General features: G+C 35.5%; 1 protein-coding gene across 1 annotated transcript in view; it reads left to right on the top strand.

The window, feature by feature from the left end:
* Positions 1-9,358: 9,358 nt before the first annotated feature.
* LOC126827683 (neuroglian) overlaps positions 9,359-15,540 on the top strand; it is a 90,001-nt gene continuing 83,819 nt past the window's right edge. The window contains exon 1 of the mRNA XM_050557137.2: positions 9,359-9,443. The gene's annotated coding sequence lies outside the window, so the exon portion shown is untranslated. The remainder of the gene's footprint in view (positions 9,444-15,540) is intronic.

Genomic DNA, 15,540 nt, shown 5'->3' with positions numbered 1-15,540 from the left:
TACTTTAGAAAAGATTTCAGGCCTAAAGAAAGACCTGCAATAGGCAGATTTAGCTCTTGCATAATACATGTTTAATATTCATTCATTACGTTTTCCTTTGTTTTCTCAAAATAAGAAAACATGAGTTACTAGGTGTTGCCTTATGACAGGAGTATTGTCATCGCCCCTGTCTACCCGGACGTCCACAATTTATTTCTGGACACTCTACGGGTCACAATTTGTATCCGATTTTGAAGAAACTCAAAGATCGCTGTTCCTTTCGAAATAGGCATGTAATTTCATGGATCATGGGCCCTGATTGTACGAAAAATCACGTTTTTAGCTCGTGGGCACTCTAGAGGTCACAACTTTCATCCGATTTTGATGACACTTGAAATGTATATTTATAACCCGCATATCTGACGTTTTTAGCTTGCAGTGGACCTCTAGAAGTATAATGGTGATAAATTTATGAACTGTTTCTATTTCATTCTTTCAATAATTCGTTCGTTCATTTTTCATCCAATCAATTAAATATTTCTATTATTCTTATATTTCTGTTAATCCCTCATTTTAATTAGACGTTAAGATACTAATCTATTGACAGACTGTTTATAGCTGACACATTAATGAGTTTAATTACTACCTTATTGTTTTATTTTATTGCAATGTCTTTTATATTTTAATCTTTCCCCTTTAATTGTTATTAGTATAGTTGGTGTATATTGTTCATTCCTTAGATACTATTTTATTATAAATACCGATTTGTACATTTATATAGCATTCTAGTTTTCATCCCGTTTCCAGGACAGTTACTCTGCTTGCCGGACGTACTGTTCTCCGTATATTTTAATGTTTTCCGGTAATAAATAGTTTCAAGGATACTTCCAGTCTTTAGTTATTATCGAAGATTTACACTGCTTCAGAAGTCACAATTTGTATTCAATTTTAAAACCGTTTAAATATATCACCGTTACACCCCAATGGAGGATGAGTTTGAATTTCGTAAATAACCGACCGAAACTGCCAGACAAAATGGCCGCTCCTTGTACGCATATAGTCTAAAAGTATGTAATACCAAGGATGTGGACCCTCTATATAGAAGACACAATTTGTAACCGATTTTGATGAAACTTGAAAGGTATGTTTATAACCCACAGATCCCGGTTCCGTCAATATTCGTGCATATCGGACCATAACTTCCTGGATTATGGCCTTTGATAGTACGAAAAATCGCATTTTTTTTTAGCTTGTTCTCTGTCCATCACTTGCAAAATGTGCGCGTATCTTGACTGGCAACCGCTTGTTGCAAGAAGCTTATCATATCAATCACTTTGTGAGGAAGGTGGTGCCGCACATAAATCTTGAAATTTGGTGTGTTGATATGAGTTTTGAGATGAAATGCAAAGTAATCAGAAACTGTTATAATTCACTCAGTTTGAAAACATTGCCTTATTGTGATTCCACTGGTGTTAATACTCATTTATTATAAAACACGAGACCCGTGACAGGACACTCCGTGCCCCGGGACAAGCAATTTGGCGAGAGAAAGGCGAGGGATACCTGGTCTCGCGTGTCATTTTCGTGTATATCGGGGGTAACTGAGATTTAACACAACAAATGACATACCAAAATCATGTACAACGTTTTAGTTTTACTGATGTAATAATAATCACAAGTAGCCTACACGATTTTGATAGGAAATTTTAAGCAAACAACTGGTGGAAAAACAAAAACCGTGACCATCCGACGTCAAAATATCTAAAAGAAAATTTCTTCATCACATAAACTATTCGTCTATTTTTTTCAATTCCCAAAATCATGTTGAACTCGATTCAAACTGAAGGGGGCCCGGATACCCTGAGTGGGTTTAATTTTTCCGAAAAAGTGGACTGACAGAATCCGATTTTAATGCTACCTACCTTCGGTACCCACATTCAGAAAAGTCACCGATATTCTTCTACTTTACGATCAAGTAACAGTGTATTTTTTTTTATTTATTTGTACCAACAACTTTTTTTTCAAAACTCTACTCTGTATACTTCCGGGCTCCCGGACAAGTGTCCAAGCTCCCCCCCCCTCCCCACACACACACTTACGGGCCCTACATTTATGCATCCGATTTCTATATATCAACTAAATATATTAATTGGTTAAGTCGATCTCTGTTCGACATTTGCTATCGGAATAGACAATATTGACCATTCCGATTATGAGTACTTCTTTCTTTAGATCTCAAAATCGCTTATGTTTTATATTCTGGGGCTAATGCCAATTAGAAGATAATGACCACTACATAAAGACAAAGGAACATCCACGTGAATTAATATGTGGATATTTATTCAGTAACTAAGGCTCTTTTCCAAATCGTTTGAAATCTGAAACTCCGTTGCTGACGACGAGTCAGATGAACGACTTTTGTTTGAAAATAGAAGCACACGCAAATTTGAAATTATCAGAGATCTGTCTTAGAAGTTTTTTCAAACTTAAAAAACTAGCACTCCTGATGTTGAAGCATCATCTCTTTCGCCAAAAGAAAAATCTCTTATTCCGACAAATAGACAAAATAGTAACACAATTCCACCAATACAATATGTTTCGTATTCAGGCCCGTAACTAGGGGGCTTCAAAAAAGTTTCGCCCCCCCCCCCCACCCATGAAAAAATTGTCGACAATAAAAACAATTATAGATATACATTGTCCGTCAATTTCACAGCACCCCTAAGAACACTTCCCGCCCCCCTCGGTGCTCTGTGCTAGTTACGGCCCTGTTGGTAGGCCTATTACTGGCTCCGTCTCCCGATGCAGGTCCATGCAGCGCTAGAGATGTTACTACCTAAGGTATTAGATTGATTTGCTATTCAATATAGTTTAGTTAGCCTACCCATCAAACGGACCCCTTTTATATACATGCATTAATCAGTTTGGAATTGTGACCCACTCCGTCTGTTCTCCGGGACCCACCCTTCATTTTGGGTCTGGCAATTATTTCACCAAAATACCAACTAGATAATTGACGGTAGAATTGAAATGAACAGGCCTAACAGATGAACTCAGACCCAATCGGGCATATTATCCTGATTAAAACTGACCGGAAATGTGCCTAGAATTTGAAATATCACCTACTTTTAATACCATTTTCTAATGATTAAGATAGAGATAACCTAAGCTGGGATTAATAAGTATAGCAAGGGTGTTCAGCAATCTATACTAGACGAAGTATTGTAGGACGAAATATTTTCTTGCCTCTATAAATACTACGTTTTAGAAGCCTCAACTGTTTTAATGTCTAATTTGAGTCTGGGGAATGTCCTTAGGTATATTACACATCCAGCAAGACAGCTTAGTATCTCAGTCACGTGATACACAGAAGCGTATTGATCACTTTAGTCTGCCTTCTGTTTATTGTTAAGCGCGTCTTGGCACGTGCGTAGGAATGTGAAGTTTCGATTATCTAAGCTTTAATAATTTCTAGCTAGTGGTTGGAGACCAATGATCCCTACTTTACTCACATCACCTTGTAATTTGATTGAGGACAATCTGGATTTTCTTTAATCATTCCAACACATTGCATTTAATCCAATAATAGAAAGCTTACTTGTTAGAAGAACTTTTCTTTCATTTCAACCAGTTTTATTCATGTTTTAAGGTTTTTTTTTAGTTCAAACCTTTGATATATTGAGATATATTTCTATTTTCAATATGTACGTGCCGCCAAGAGATATATTTCTAATAACCATGAGTGCGTTTTTACACTGAAAGAACGGAAACCTTTCTTATATTGCAAAAGAAAGCTTTTTGTTATTAAATAAGACTGCGTAATCTCATGAATAGGAAACTGGGATTTGAGGCGATTTGTGCTCAAAGTAGAAATAAGTTTTTTTGTGTATTAGAATTAGCGTCGAACCTAGTCAGGAACTATTTTTCACTGAGCAACGGCACCTTCAAGGCAGTCCTTTGGTCTGGAAATGACAAATTTTGGAATGGTTCGTCTTCTCTTTCACCATCAATAAACTGGCAGAAACAACAATATTTGACCCGAAAATTTCATCCAAAATTTGAAGATATGCCAAATGGAATGAAAAGACAAGATGTAGAGAAAAGAGAAAGGACATTGCTTGTCGCTGTTATATATGATTTACACATACAATTTCCTAGTACAGTAATGTCACATAAAGTAAGTGTGGGAGGACAGTACAGTATAGTCATGAATGTACGGTGCAACGAAATTGAAACAATAAACGAAATATTTAAGCAAGGCTTTGTAGTCTGCCCACAACTCAGATATGAAGTATTACATGTATAGTGAAGATATCATATCATATCATTTTTTCGGAATGTATAGGTCATGTGACCTGTGTCCGCTTTTGTACGTTCTCCGCCAATTAGCTTCAGATAAACTATTCCAAGATTTGTCAAATGTTCTAATATAATCGGTGTCACAATAGTTCACAATTTGCTGGAATCACAGAATAATTTTTATATTTTTTTTTTTTTTTTCCCTAAGCTTATAGTTAGATATCACAGATGTTAGAAAAATGTTGGTAGATGTCAGTAAGTATAAAGGTGCTGGTTCCCTAACCAAGAGGTGGGGGGTTGGGATGGCCTAGTTGTCTAGAGAGCCGTGCATTGACCTCAAGCTGACAGGTCACTTCTAGCTTGCGGTTGAGGTTTTGATCTCTGGTGTGAGCGTATTTCATGGCTAGGAGAGAGGGGTGCGTTCTCAACCTCGTGGGTTTACTCTGAGTACTCTGGTTTCCACCCACAGGAAAGAACCCAGCGCGTGCGCTAAGATAATAATAAAAATAATAAGACTTGTCTGCCATATCACCTTCTGAAGCGGACGTTAAACACTAAGAACAACAACAACCAGGAGGTCTCGGGTTAGCTCCCGGAGTTAGCCAAGAAAGTTCCTCTGGATTTCCATGTGTCCGTGGCAAAATTAGTCTTGCTCAGGCACATAAAAATTCTCTCGGCAGCACTGTATGCTACTTTTAGAAATTTATATATAATTTTATACATGATTGTGTGTACATCGGGTATTTATTGTAAGATATCTTAAAAAAAAAATATATATATATATATGAATGACATTATTTATGAATAGTCCCAAGACGGATGAAAAGTTCTTTAAAATGTTATTAAACCAGTGTTGAAATCAGTTTGTGTCGGCATACCTTTTTTTTTATCTTTTCATCATTTACCGTGAAACAAAGTAGTGCAGCTTTGTGGTTGTAATTTTAATTTTAATTATATATTACCAAAGAGCGGCCTTAGTTAATTATATATATATATAGTATTGTGTACAAAGGGTATTTACAGTACTTTAATGCTTAGACCATACAGGGAGAATAGAAGAAGAATGATTCATGATTCATTGAAAACCACATAAAAAAATGAGAAAGTTATTGTAAAATAGATTATAACTACAGCTAAATACAAGTGAGATCAGATAGTTTTTATAAAGAAGCAATTACTACAGAAAGTATATCAATGCAAGCTCTCAATTTGTCAATATGTCCGACCATCTGTTAGTTATTTTACTGCCATTTTTAAAGGGTTAATGCACCAAGTCAAGTATTTGATTGAAAAATGTTTTTGGACCTGGTGAATAATCAAATCTATTGTTTTATCTTTCGGCAAGACAAGATTCATGTTGACATATGAGTTGTATGGTGGACTTAACTATTATCTGCAGGCTGTCACATTTAAAATAATTTGTTCATGTAGAGTGCAAATTGACTACATTGCAGAAATTGGGAAAAGAAGTCATTCTATTTTCTTGCAAATTGCCAACGTCCAAACTGCTTTTATTTTTCTCCACAATCACATTAATATGGAATTATTGCTGTGGCAACACAACTTTCTTTGAAGTGACTTCTTGTAATAAAAAGTTGAATACATTTTCTGAGATATTTGTTATTTAATATTGTTACAAGAAGGTGAGTTTCACACAATATTTAATAATCAAATAATCTTTAATAGCAAGAATAATGAAAAGCAACTAAAACTGTTAGTTCTTAGGTTGTATGATCATTACATATATACTATTCAAAAAAAGTAGGGGATATTTGATTTTGGGGGCATAATACTAAAATATGCAAATGACTACGAAAAAAGTCACTATAGAACCTAACAGAAGAAAAATTTCCAGTTACATGTGACGCCCAAACGCACCAATAGCCACCGCATGGAATGCAGGTGATGCTTGGGATCATCATGGGGGTCCAACCCAAGATTTGCACGACTCTGACTTTGAATGTTACAGTCATTGTGGCATTGAATTCCAGGGTGGAAACATCAGTTTAATTGTTTTAGTGACCAGAAAACAAATTTTGATATGCGTCGGCTTACCCAAAATGAAAGGTTACGTGCCCTTGGCATGCTACAGATCGGCACAACACAGGCGATTGTGGCGCGGACGATGAATGTTTCTCAGTCTGTTATAAGCAGGCTATGGTCCAGATACCGTGATACACAATCTGTACAGGACAGACCACACTCAGGTCGACCAAGGGCGACAACTCAAGCCCAGGATCGATTTATCCGTACCTTGGCCTTGAGAAATCGTGTCATCACAGCAAATCAGATCAGCGCTCGTCTTCAAACAGACACTGGTGTGAGAGTGAGTGGCCAGACGATTCGGAATCGACTGCATAGGGGTCACCTTCGCGCCCGACGTCCTCGCGTGATCCCTTGTTTGAGAGATCATCACATTCAGGCAAGACGTCGTTGGTGTAGGGATCGTCAACACTGGGATAATCGACGCTGGAGCAATGTGATGTTTTCAGATGAGTCAAGGTTCACTGTTGATTTTTTGGACAGACGTAGGAGGGTGTGGCGTCGTCGAAACGAGCGCTTCCAAGACGTTAACGTCATCAGACATGATCGATTTGGGGGTGGTTCTGTTATGGTGTGGGGAGGCATCACTGTTGCTGGAAGAACGGCTTTACATGTTGTTGCAGGGCGTGTTACAGGCCAGTACTACCGGGACAACATCTTGGCAGTCCATGTTGTGCCGTTCGCACGACGTCATGGCCGCCGTTTCATCTTCCAGGATGACAACGCAAGATGTCACAGGGCCAGGATTGTTACAGGTTACCTCCAACAACAGAACATCACCACATTACCTTGGCCAGCACTGAGTCCCGACCTCTCCCCCATCGAGCATGTCTGGGACATGCTTGGACAGAGGTTACGTCAACGTCAACAACGTCCTGCCAATGTCCAAGAACTTGCTGCTGCGTTGCAACAGGAATGGGACAATCTGGACCAAAATGACCTTAGACATCTCATTAGGAGTATGCCACGTTGGATCAATGCTTGTTTGGCAAACAGAGGAGGATTTACCCGTTACTGACTTGGTTGTGATGCTGTGGTAACTTTGCTGTTTGACCCCGGGTATCATTTTACCCTTATAATGGTCAGTCTGTGCCTTACTTAGTCTAACGATCATTTGGAATAAATCGATGAATGTGAACTTCATTTCATTTTGTCATTTGTTTCTTCGTCAGTTTCATTAGGTGACTTTAATAACACTTAAAAATCAAATATCCCCTACTTTTTTTGAATAGTATATTTGATAGAGAACAGATGAATTTTTCATTTCACTATAAAACACATTTATAATGTCATGCTTATTTAAGAAAAGGTGTCATTAGTATGATCCTGAGACAAGGCAAAGATATCCGATTGATTTTTAATTTTAAAGGGAGCTGCTTTTGAAGAAGTGAGGATGTCAGGAGATCTGAAATTGAAATTGATGGAGATGTGACAAGAAAAACTGAAACGTCATATAAAGATTAAAAGTGCACACTGGAAAAAAAAACAACAGAAATGTTTGTGCTCTGGCAATATTTCATAAAGTAACTCTTTTCAGTTCATGACATTATTAAACTTAAGTACAAATGTTTTGTTGTATTTTCAGGATTTTTTTAAGGTTTTATATACTTAACTTGAAGATTAGTTCCAGGCTGGCAGTCCAAGAGGTATGGTTATTCACAGAGATAGAAGGGTTATAAAATATCAACCTAACACAGTTACTGATAGGTAATTTTGCAACTAACATATTGTTAAACCATTTTATCAGTAGCAATTGTACATTATTTCATTCTTGGCAGTGGAAATACACCCACGGCTATTGTAGTAAGTAAATAGCAAGTAAGCCCACATATAATGTAGTAAGTAAACCCACAGCTAACAGTGCAAGTAAACCAACAGCTAACATAGCAAGTAAACTTACAGCTAATGGAGCAAGTAAACCCACAACTGACATAGTAAGTAAACCCACAGCTAATGTAGCAAGTAAACCCACAGCTAATGTAGCAAGTAAACCCACAGCAAGTAACGTTGCAAGTAAACCCACAGCTAACATAGCAGGTAACATAGCAAGTAAACCCACAAACAGGTTCTAGAGTAAATAGCAAGTGTAATGAAGATTGTTATAAAAATTAGATCTGAGAACTTCAAAAAGCTTTATAAAATATATGTACTTGGTTGATTAACAAACAAATTGCCCTTTTAATGATAGAAGGGAGGGGAATTGTAATGGTATAAAATGTACCCCCTTGTGATTTTTTTCCCCCAAATGGGTTGAAGCGGGTGGTTGGTCTGTGAGCCCATAGATGGTTACCTAATAGTTAATCTACCACCACATGTGTTATTCTCAAATATCATACAATAGTAGTAGTTCTTCTCATATAATACACATTAGATCCACTAAAACACAACAATTATATGTTTTACAGGCATGATTCTGGTACACTAAAAAAACCTCCATCAATACACAATTGATTTTTAATTTTCATGAACTCTATGCTCAAGCCATTTCGTACATTAGTAAATGGTGGTGAAGAGGATAACATATGGTTATGTGTACTTAAAGATTTAATCAGATTAAAAGCTTGTTAATTGACTATATTGGTGCTTTAAGTGGTAATATGACCAATTAGATGAGACAGGTGATCCTAATCTGGTAACTGGATGTAAAAGTAGTAGAGTTAGTTAATAAAAAGGTTACAAGCTTGTGGTAGTCTAGATCAAGCCTGATTATACCTAGCACTGTAAAAACGGTCAAGTATAGGCAATCTGAACTTTTTTTTCCACATTGGAATCGATTGCATGCTAAGTGTTATAACCTAGGTGTGTGGCTAGCATGAACAAGTAGAACATAGCATTGACGGAGTATTGATTTGGATTGTACCAACAGAAACAGATACTCAGTAATTGAGGAAATACCTTTGACCTGGGAAATTTTATCTCAGAATTCATCTTAATTTAGGCACTATAGTTTGAGGCATTGGAAACCACTGCTATATATTGACACTTGCACGATTACGTTATTTCTTTACTGATTGTCGTCTGGTTGTGTGTGTGTGTATTATCTGGACTGACTCAAAGTTTAACAGGAATTGTGCCAGTTATTAGACTGCATAGAATAGTTTAGAAAATATATCAAGTTCACGGTAAGCATAGAAATTAAATTGTATTAATACTGACTTTTTTAACATCTTATTTTTGGACAGTATATGAGACATTTCTGTGTTCTGTGTTTTATATGGGTTTCAAAGTTCGATATCATTTATAATCTTTTACTACCTCTACAGATGTCTTTGTTTGCTTGCATGATTGCAAAACTACATGTAAGAGTTAACTGGATAGAAAATGGCAGCCCATTTTCTCTTTGCAAGTTTAAATGTTAATCAAATGTTGATTTAAGTTGCTTCGTGGCAGCTTAATAACCATTGAAAGACAGAACTAAAGTAAACGAGATGATAGAAACTGCTACGTCAATGAATAATACATGCTAGCCAATATTGTAGAGGCGCAACCTGCTTTAGATATGACTGTGCTGTAATACCCCACTGAGATTAATTAATTAACATACACAAGAAAACAATAGCTTTCCTACTTATGTGAAAATAAAACTTGGAGTCACAGTAAGTGTAAGAGGGTGGTTAATTATTGATGTTTGGTTTTAATTGGAATTCTTTTTTATGTCAATTTCTACACAATTACAACTTTAATAGAGATCAAATAATATAGCGTGAGAACTGTCTCGTATAAAATTCAGACGACAAGGTGCCAAAAGATAACATGCTTAGAAACTACATGTACTTATCTTGAATGTTTAAAAATAAGATTTCTTTCCACATCACTTTAAACACTGTCACAACACCTCCTGGGCTGATAAAAACTTTTAATTTTGTTTATCATTTGACAAATCGCACACGACAAATGTTTTTACTTTTCCTAGACTTTATTTATTTGATTTAGTGATCTAAATTTTATGAATAATTGATTTGATTTTATTGCTTGATCGCGGGACTGGCCATTCTAGAATAACTTTCCTCTTTTGAATTATTACGTTATTGTCTGTTGAAAAACTACTCAGACGTAGCTTGTATTAACTTTCATATATTTATATATGCTTTACACGCAATGACATACTGATACGTAGGTGAGCCAATCAATATAGCTTATCTTAGATATAAACTAATATATTATTTAAGTGCAGTGGATACAGATAGATAAGAAAAAGGTTATTATGACACCAAAAATTATTTGTGTTAAATGAGAAATTGCAGATATATTTCAGTGAATAAAACAGATTAATTATGTATGGAAGTTTCTTACACCACTTTATTCTAGTCACAAACAACTATTTGAAGTTATGTTATACTTTCCCAAAGAGTTGCAATATCCAGTTGTCAGATAGAGTTGGAGACAGGCTTTTTGACTAGCATTCACCATCTTGGCGTCTGATTGTATGAAAAATCACGTTTTTAGTATGTGGACACGCTAAAACATGAAATGTATGTGGATCGGTTCCTTTCGATATTCACGCATATTGGACCGTAACTTCCTGGATTATGGCCTGCGATTGTACGAATTTCGTGAAAATGGGACTGAAACTGTCAGACAAAATGGCCACTCCCTGTACACATGGTGTAAAAGTATGTAATATCAAGGTTGTGACCATATACACAATAAACAAATTATTATTTTAATTAATATAATTTTGTATCGAGTTGTAAATCTTTCACAATTGTTATGATTACTGGAAGATATGACAATGGAAACACTATCTTAATTAGGGAATGTATTTGCATAATGAATATTCATTGTTGAGCCAATTTTTAATGAAAGGTTGTCTGTATGACTACACATATAACAATATACTGACTAGCTTCGCATGAACAAATGTCATTTAGACAAAGTGAACTACAATATCATATTCTGATATGTCCATTCTAGAAGTTTTAAATGACAATAAAAAAGGAGTTTAGTTAATTTTAAGAAGGTTAAACTGTCTGGCCATCTTATATTATACAGGTAATGTTTAGTAGGCCTACTTCCATTATATGTTAGATTCAAAATGACCTACATTTTGGGTTGACATGATATTAAACCTCATTTCACCTTATTTACATTACTTGTACAACTTAAAACCAACCAGTAGCAATTATTAAACCTTGTGTAATAGCTAGCTTAAAGAGTTTTCAGATTGGTAGTGTGTGTACTCTCTATAATTAAACATGCTCACTGATGCTTTAACAATCATATTTAATTGTAGCCATTATATAGAAACATAAAACTGTGTAATAATCAATAGATGAAGTAGAAGAAGACAATACTAATTGTACAATACATTTACATACTTTATATAGAATCTAGGATTGAGATATGTGTAGATGTTCTCCTCTGTTTGTAATGTCTACTTATGGAAGTTTTGTTTTGAAGTTTTAATGCATTATCAATCAGTCTTGTTTTATATAAGAAATGTGACAGAAATATCCTGCGACAGGCCTGAAAGTGAAAAGAAAACTGTGGGGAAGGTACGTGGAGAATCTGTCAATGGAATGAAATAAAATGAAATGAGGTTTAACATCCTACTGTTCTTCTCCAAACTGGGCTAATGAAGAAAATTTGCCCGGACAGCAGCTCTACGGCCTACTCTTATATCGAATTCCAACTGTCAAGGGATCTTTTACGTGCACACTAATGTGTACACAGGACCTTGGTTTTTTGTCCCATCCGAATGACTAGACAGCTGTCCTTATCAGGCCCTCCGTCCTGTATCACTGACAAGGGGGAACCATGCCGGAAAATCTGGATAAATGCAGCGATAGAACACCCGACCTCCAGGCTAGCGAGCCAGCGTCTATTCCATTCGATGGAATGAGGTTTAACTTCTCATCCACACTATACTTTGGCCATATGGCAATTTTGTATTCTATAGTTGTATGTGGAATGTGGGGGATGGTAATATTGTCCAGACAGCAGCATTTCAACCTCCAATTCTTTGATTTCTTACTGTCAAGGTTTCTTTTATGTGCACACTGGTGGACCTCAGTTTTTCATCTGAACACCCCAGACAAGTGAGATTGGGCTCTGGGCCCACAGCAGAATTCAAATCCAGGACATCCTGGTTGAAAATCCAGAACCATGACAGCTCTAAACAACAGTATTATTAATTGTATGCAGGCTATCTCGTGATCATTGAATTCTGTAAACTTTAATATGACTATAAAAGTTCAACAAACATTTGTTAGCTATGTGAAGTCCACAATCAAGAAGTGGTGTCAAGTGTTTGAGAAAGATTAAGCATACCCTCTTTTATGAATGACACCCATACCCATGTTTGGATCTAGATTTCAGAAGTCAAATAGGTAAAAATTCCACCGAACTCATTCTTGAAAGGATTGATATTTCACTATAACCACTTTGTCACAGCGCATGAATATTGAAACTTACTTCAAATTAATAACTGATCACATAAATATACAGTCACAATCTTGATCACAGTCTTTTTGTTTGTTTTACATTATTGTAATTTGTTTTACTTTTGTTGTTTGGGTTGTGCTCTGCTCATGTATGCTGTATTATTAGGAAGGGCTTGTGTTTCATCTTACTTGAATTCAAATCAGATTTAGCTTGCATGAATACCACGTTGGATAGTGTCAGCCACTAGCAGACCTTGGCCTAGCCAACCCTAGCAAGAAAGAAATTGTTTAAAAGGCATTGTTGATTTGGTCCGGTGTTCAATAACTAAGTTAAGTTACTATGTGTAACTAGGCAGACATAGGAAGTCTCACCGTATGACGTAGATAAATGGCTTGATGTTGTAAAATGTAATATATAATAATAAATTGGCGATTATTGATGCCATTGTGTAGCAAAAGCAATAGTTTTTTTGATTATATATATGTTTTTTACCCTCATTAAAAAAAGTATTTATTACTATACAAGTATTGTAAATGAGTTACGATCAGGTGTAGATCATACCATACAGATTTGTTTTCAAAACATTATTTAATTGGAATAGAAAAAGAGTATGTTTGATGAAATATAACAGTACTTGCTCCATAGAAGCAATTGTAATATTTCTTGTAATGACTCTAAAAAGAAATTCAGAGCGTAAAGTTTTATCTAAAATTAAGACATCTAAGAGATTGTCATCTTACTGCCAGCAAGCACACAACCTAATTATGCATCAACCCTCTCTGAATCGGTGTAAGGGTGGAAACATGGGTCAGTCAGCAACTACTTACCACCATCCCAAGGGTCCTAATTAGGTTACTTTAGTTAAGACTTGTTCCCACAAAGACAGGTTAGATTGGAGTGAAAATGGTCCTGAAAGGTAGCATTAGATACCTTATCTCAAAAGGCATTACATGACTGCGCCTTAATTTTCACTCTATGTTGGAGTGACCTCTCGAACAGGACTAGCTCTTCTGGCAAGTTTCTTAGGAAACATTTGTCTGTGATATTACCATAGGTGGAAGCGGATGTTGACCCCCACAAACAAAAGAATGAATGCAAGGCTTGATATTTGGTCTCCCTTTTTCTCTCTCTCTCTCTCTCTCTCTCTCTCTCTCTCTCTATCTCTCTCTCTCTCTCTCTCTCTCCGGTGCCAAAGTTTTTAAAAATATTTGAGTGATGTTTTGTTTCATGTAATTTATCATCATTGTGCATAAGAGATTGGAGTTTACCGTACCTAACCTTGTGACAATATCATTGATTAAAATCATTGACTGGAATAAAAGTTAATATGGCAATATTGGTGGTCCTGTATTTGAATTGAGAGAGAGTGAATTATAACAAACAAATCACCAATACATTTATTTTCTCCTATGCTTTTGGCTCCAATGAATCCTAGAAAATAGAAAGTTGATTAAATTCTTGTTCATAAATCTAGAAGCTGTTGACAGTATATACATATATTATGAGCAGAAATTTGTCATACAAGATTTCACTTGTTGGTAAACAGTAGACTGAAGGCATACATATATATTTGATAATAGATGGAACTATGACTTTTTAGGTTGATTAGATCTAAAATATTAAACACGGTAACAGGATTTGATTTTACAATTAAATTTTGCGCTATCCTTATGATGCAGTTGGTGTCATGAATATCACCCTTTCTACAAAATTGGAAGACCATGCATTAAACTACGAGTTAGCTTTGGTTCTAAACAGCGGTAGGGAGTGCTTATAATTGTTATAGTGAATGCTAATTTTACTGCGTAAATGTTTAAATCATTGTTGGAAAGATATTTGAACTTGTTAACTTTTTCATAGCCCTTTTGTATTTTTGTCAATCACTAATTGACTATAATCAACAATGTTCTAATGCAACTCAAATTATACTAATTGACTGTTAGAACATTTTTTTTTTTTTTATTGAAGTCAATTTAAATATCAATGGATTCTACTGTCACTGGAACCAAATATTATGTTAAAAAAAAAAATCCTGAGGTAATCATAAGTCTTTGAATCTCTTTCTAGAAATGATAGATGTTATTTTCTTGTTGTTCAATTAGAGACTTTTTTCAAATTTCTTCTTATAAAGACAGGTCGTTAATTTGTACATGTGTATTGGCATTTCAGTACACCATCTTGTGGGAAAAATAAAAGACAGGCTAAAGTCAGGTTGTAATCATATTGATATCTTTTATTGATGAAATGCTCTAGTCTGGATCCTTGCTCAGGAGTCAAATTTGGAGACCAATCAATATCTCAATGCTAAGATAACAGTCCTAAATTAGGTCCTGCACATTCACTAAATTCTCTCAATCACACTATCGGATTTCATAAAATAACGAACAAAATTAGGTCCCGTACCAGCCAAGTCTTCTTCGTCAACCAGCTGCTACCCTCATCAGTCATATCCTTTCTTCGATGTTTATGCTCTTTTTATTACAATGCTTTGCTTTGGCATTATAAAATATTGATATTTCTAATTCAAAACCGTTTGCTCATGTTTTGTGGAAAAATTCCTCTGAGGAAGCAAAAACGTGAATGATTAAAATGGTCCTTCATTTATCATTGTTATTGTCATCTGTCAATTAAAATATTAAAATTCTTCTTTTTGGATTCTCTCTATACAGATACAGTTCCATCTTTTTAAGCTGACTCAAGTACAATATTCCATAAAATTCTGCAAAATAATTACTTAATTTTAAGCAACATGTGATTAACAGTTGTGTCTCCAATTAGAAAATTTAACACCGCGTCATCCTTCATTATGAAAAGTGAACAAATTGCTTGGTATCA

This window comes from Patella vulgata, chromosome 7, assembly GCF_932274485.2.
Source record: "Patella vulgata chromosome 7, xgPatVulg1.2, whole genome shotgun sequence".
In the NCBI taxonomy this organism is placed as follows: Eukaryota; Metazoa; Mollusca; class Gastropoda; family Patellidae; genus Patella; species Patella vulgata.
This window is presented reverse-complemented; position numbering and strand designations above follow the sequence as displayed.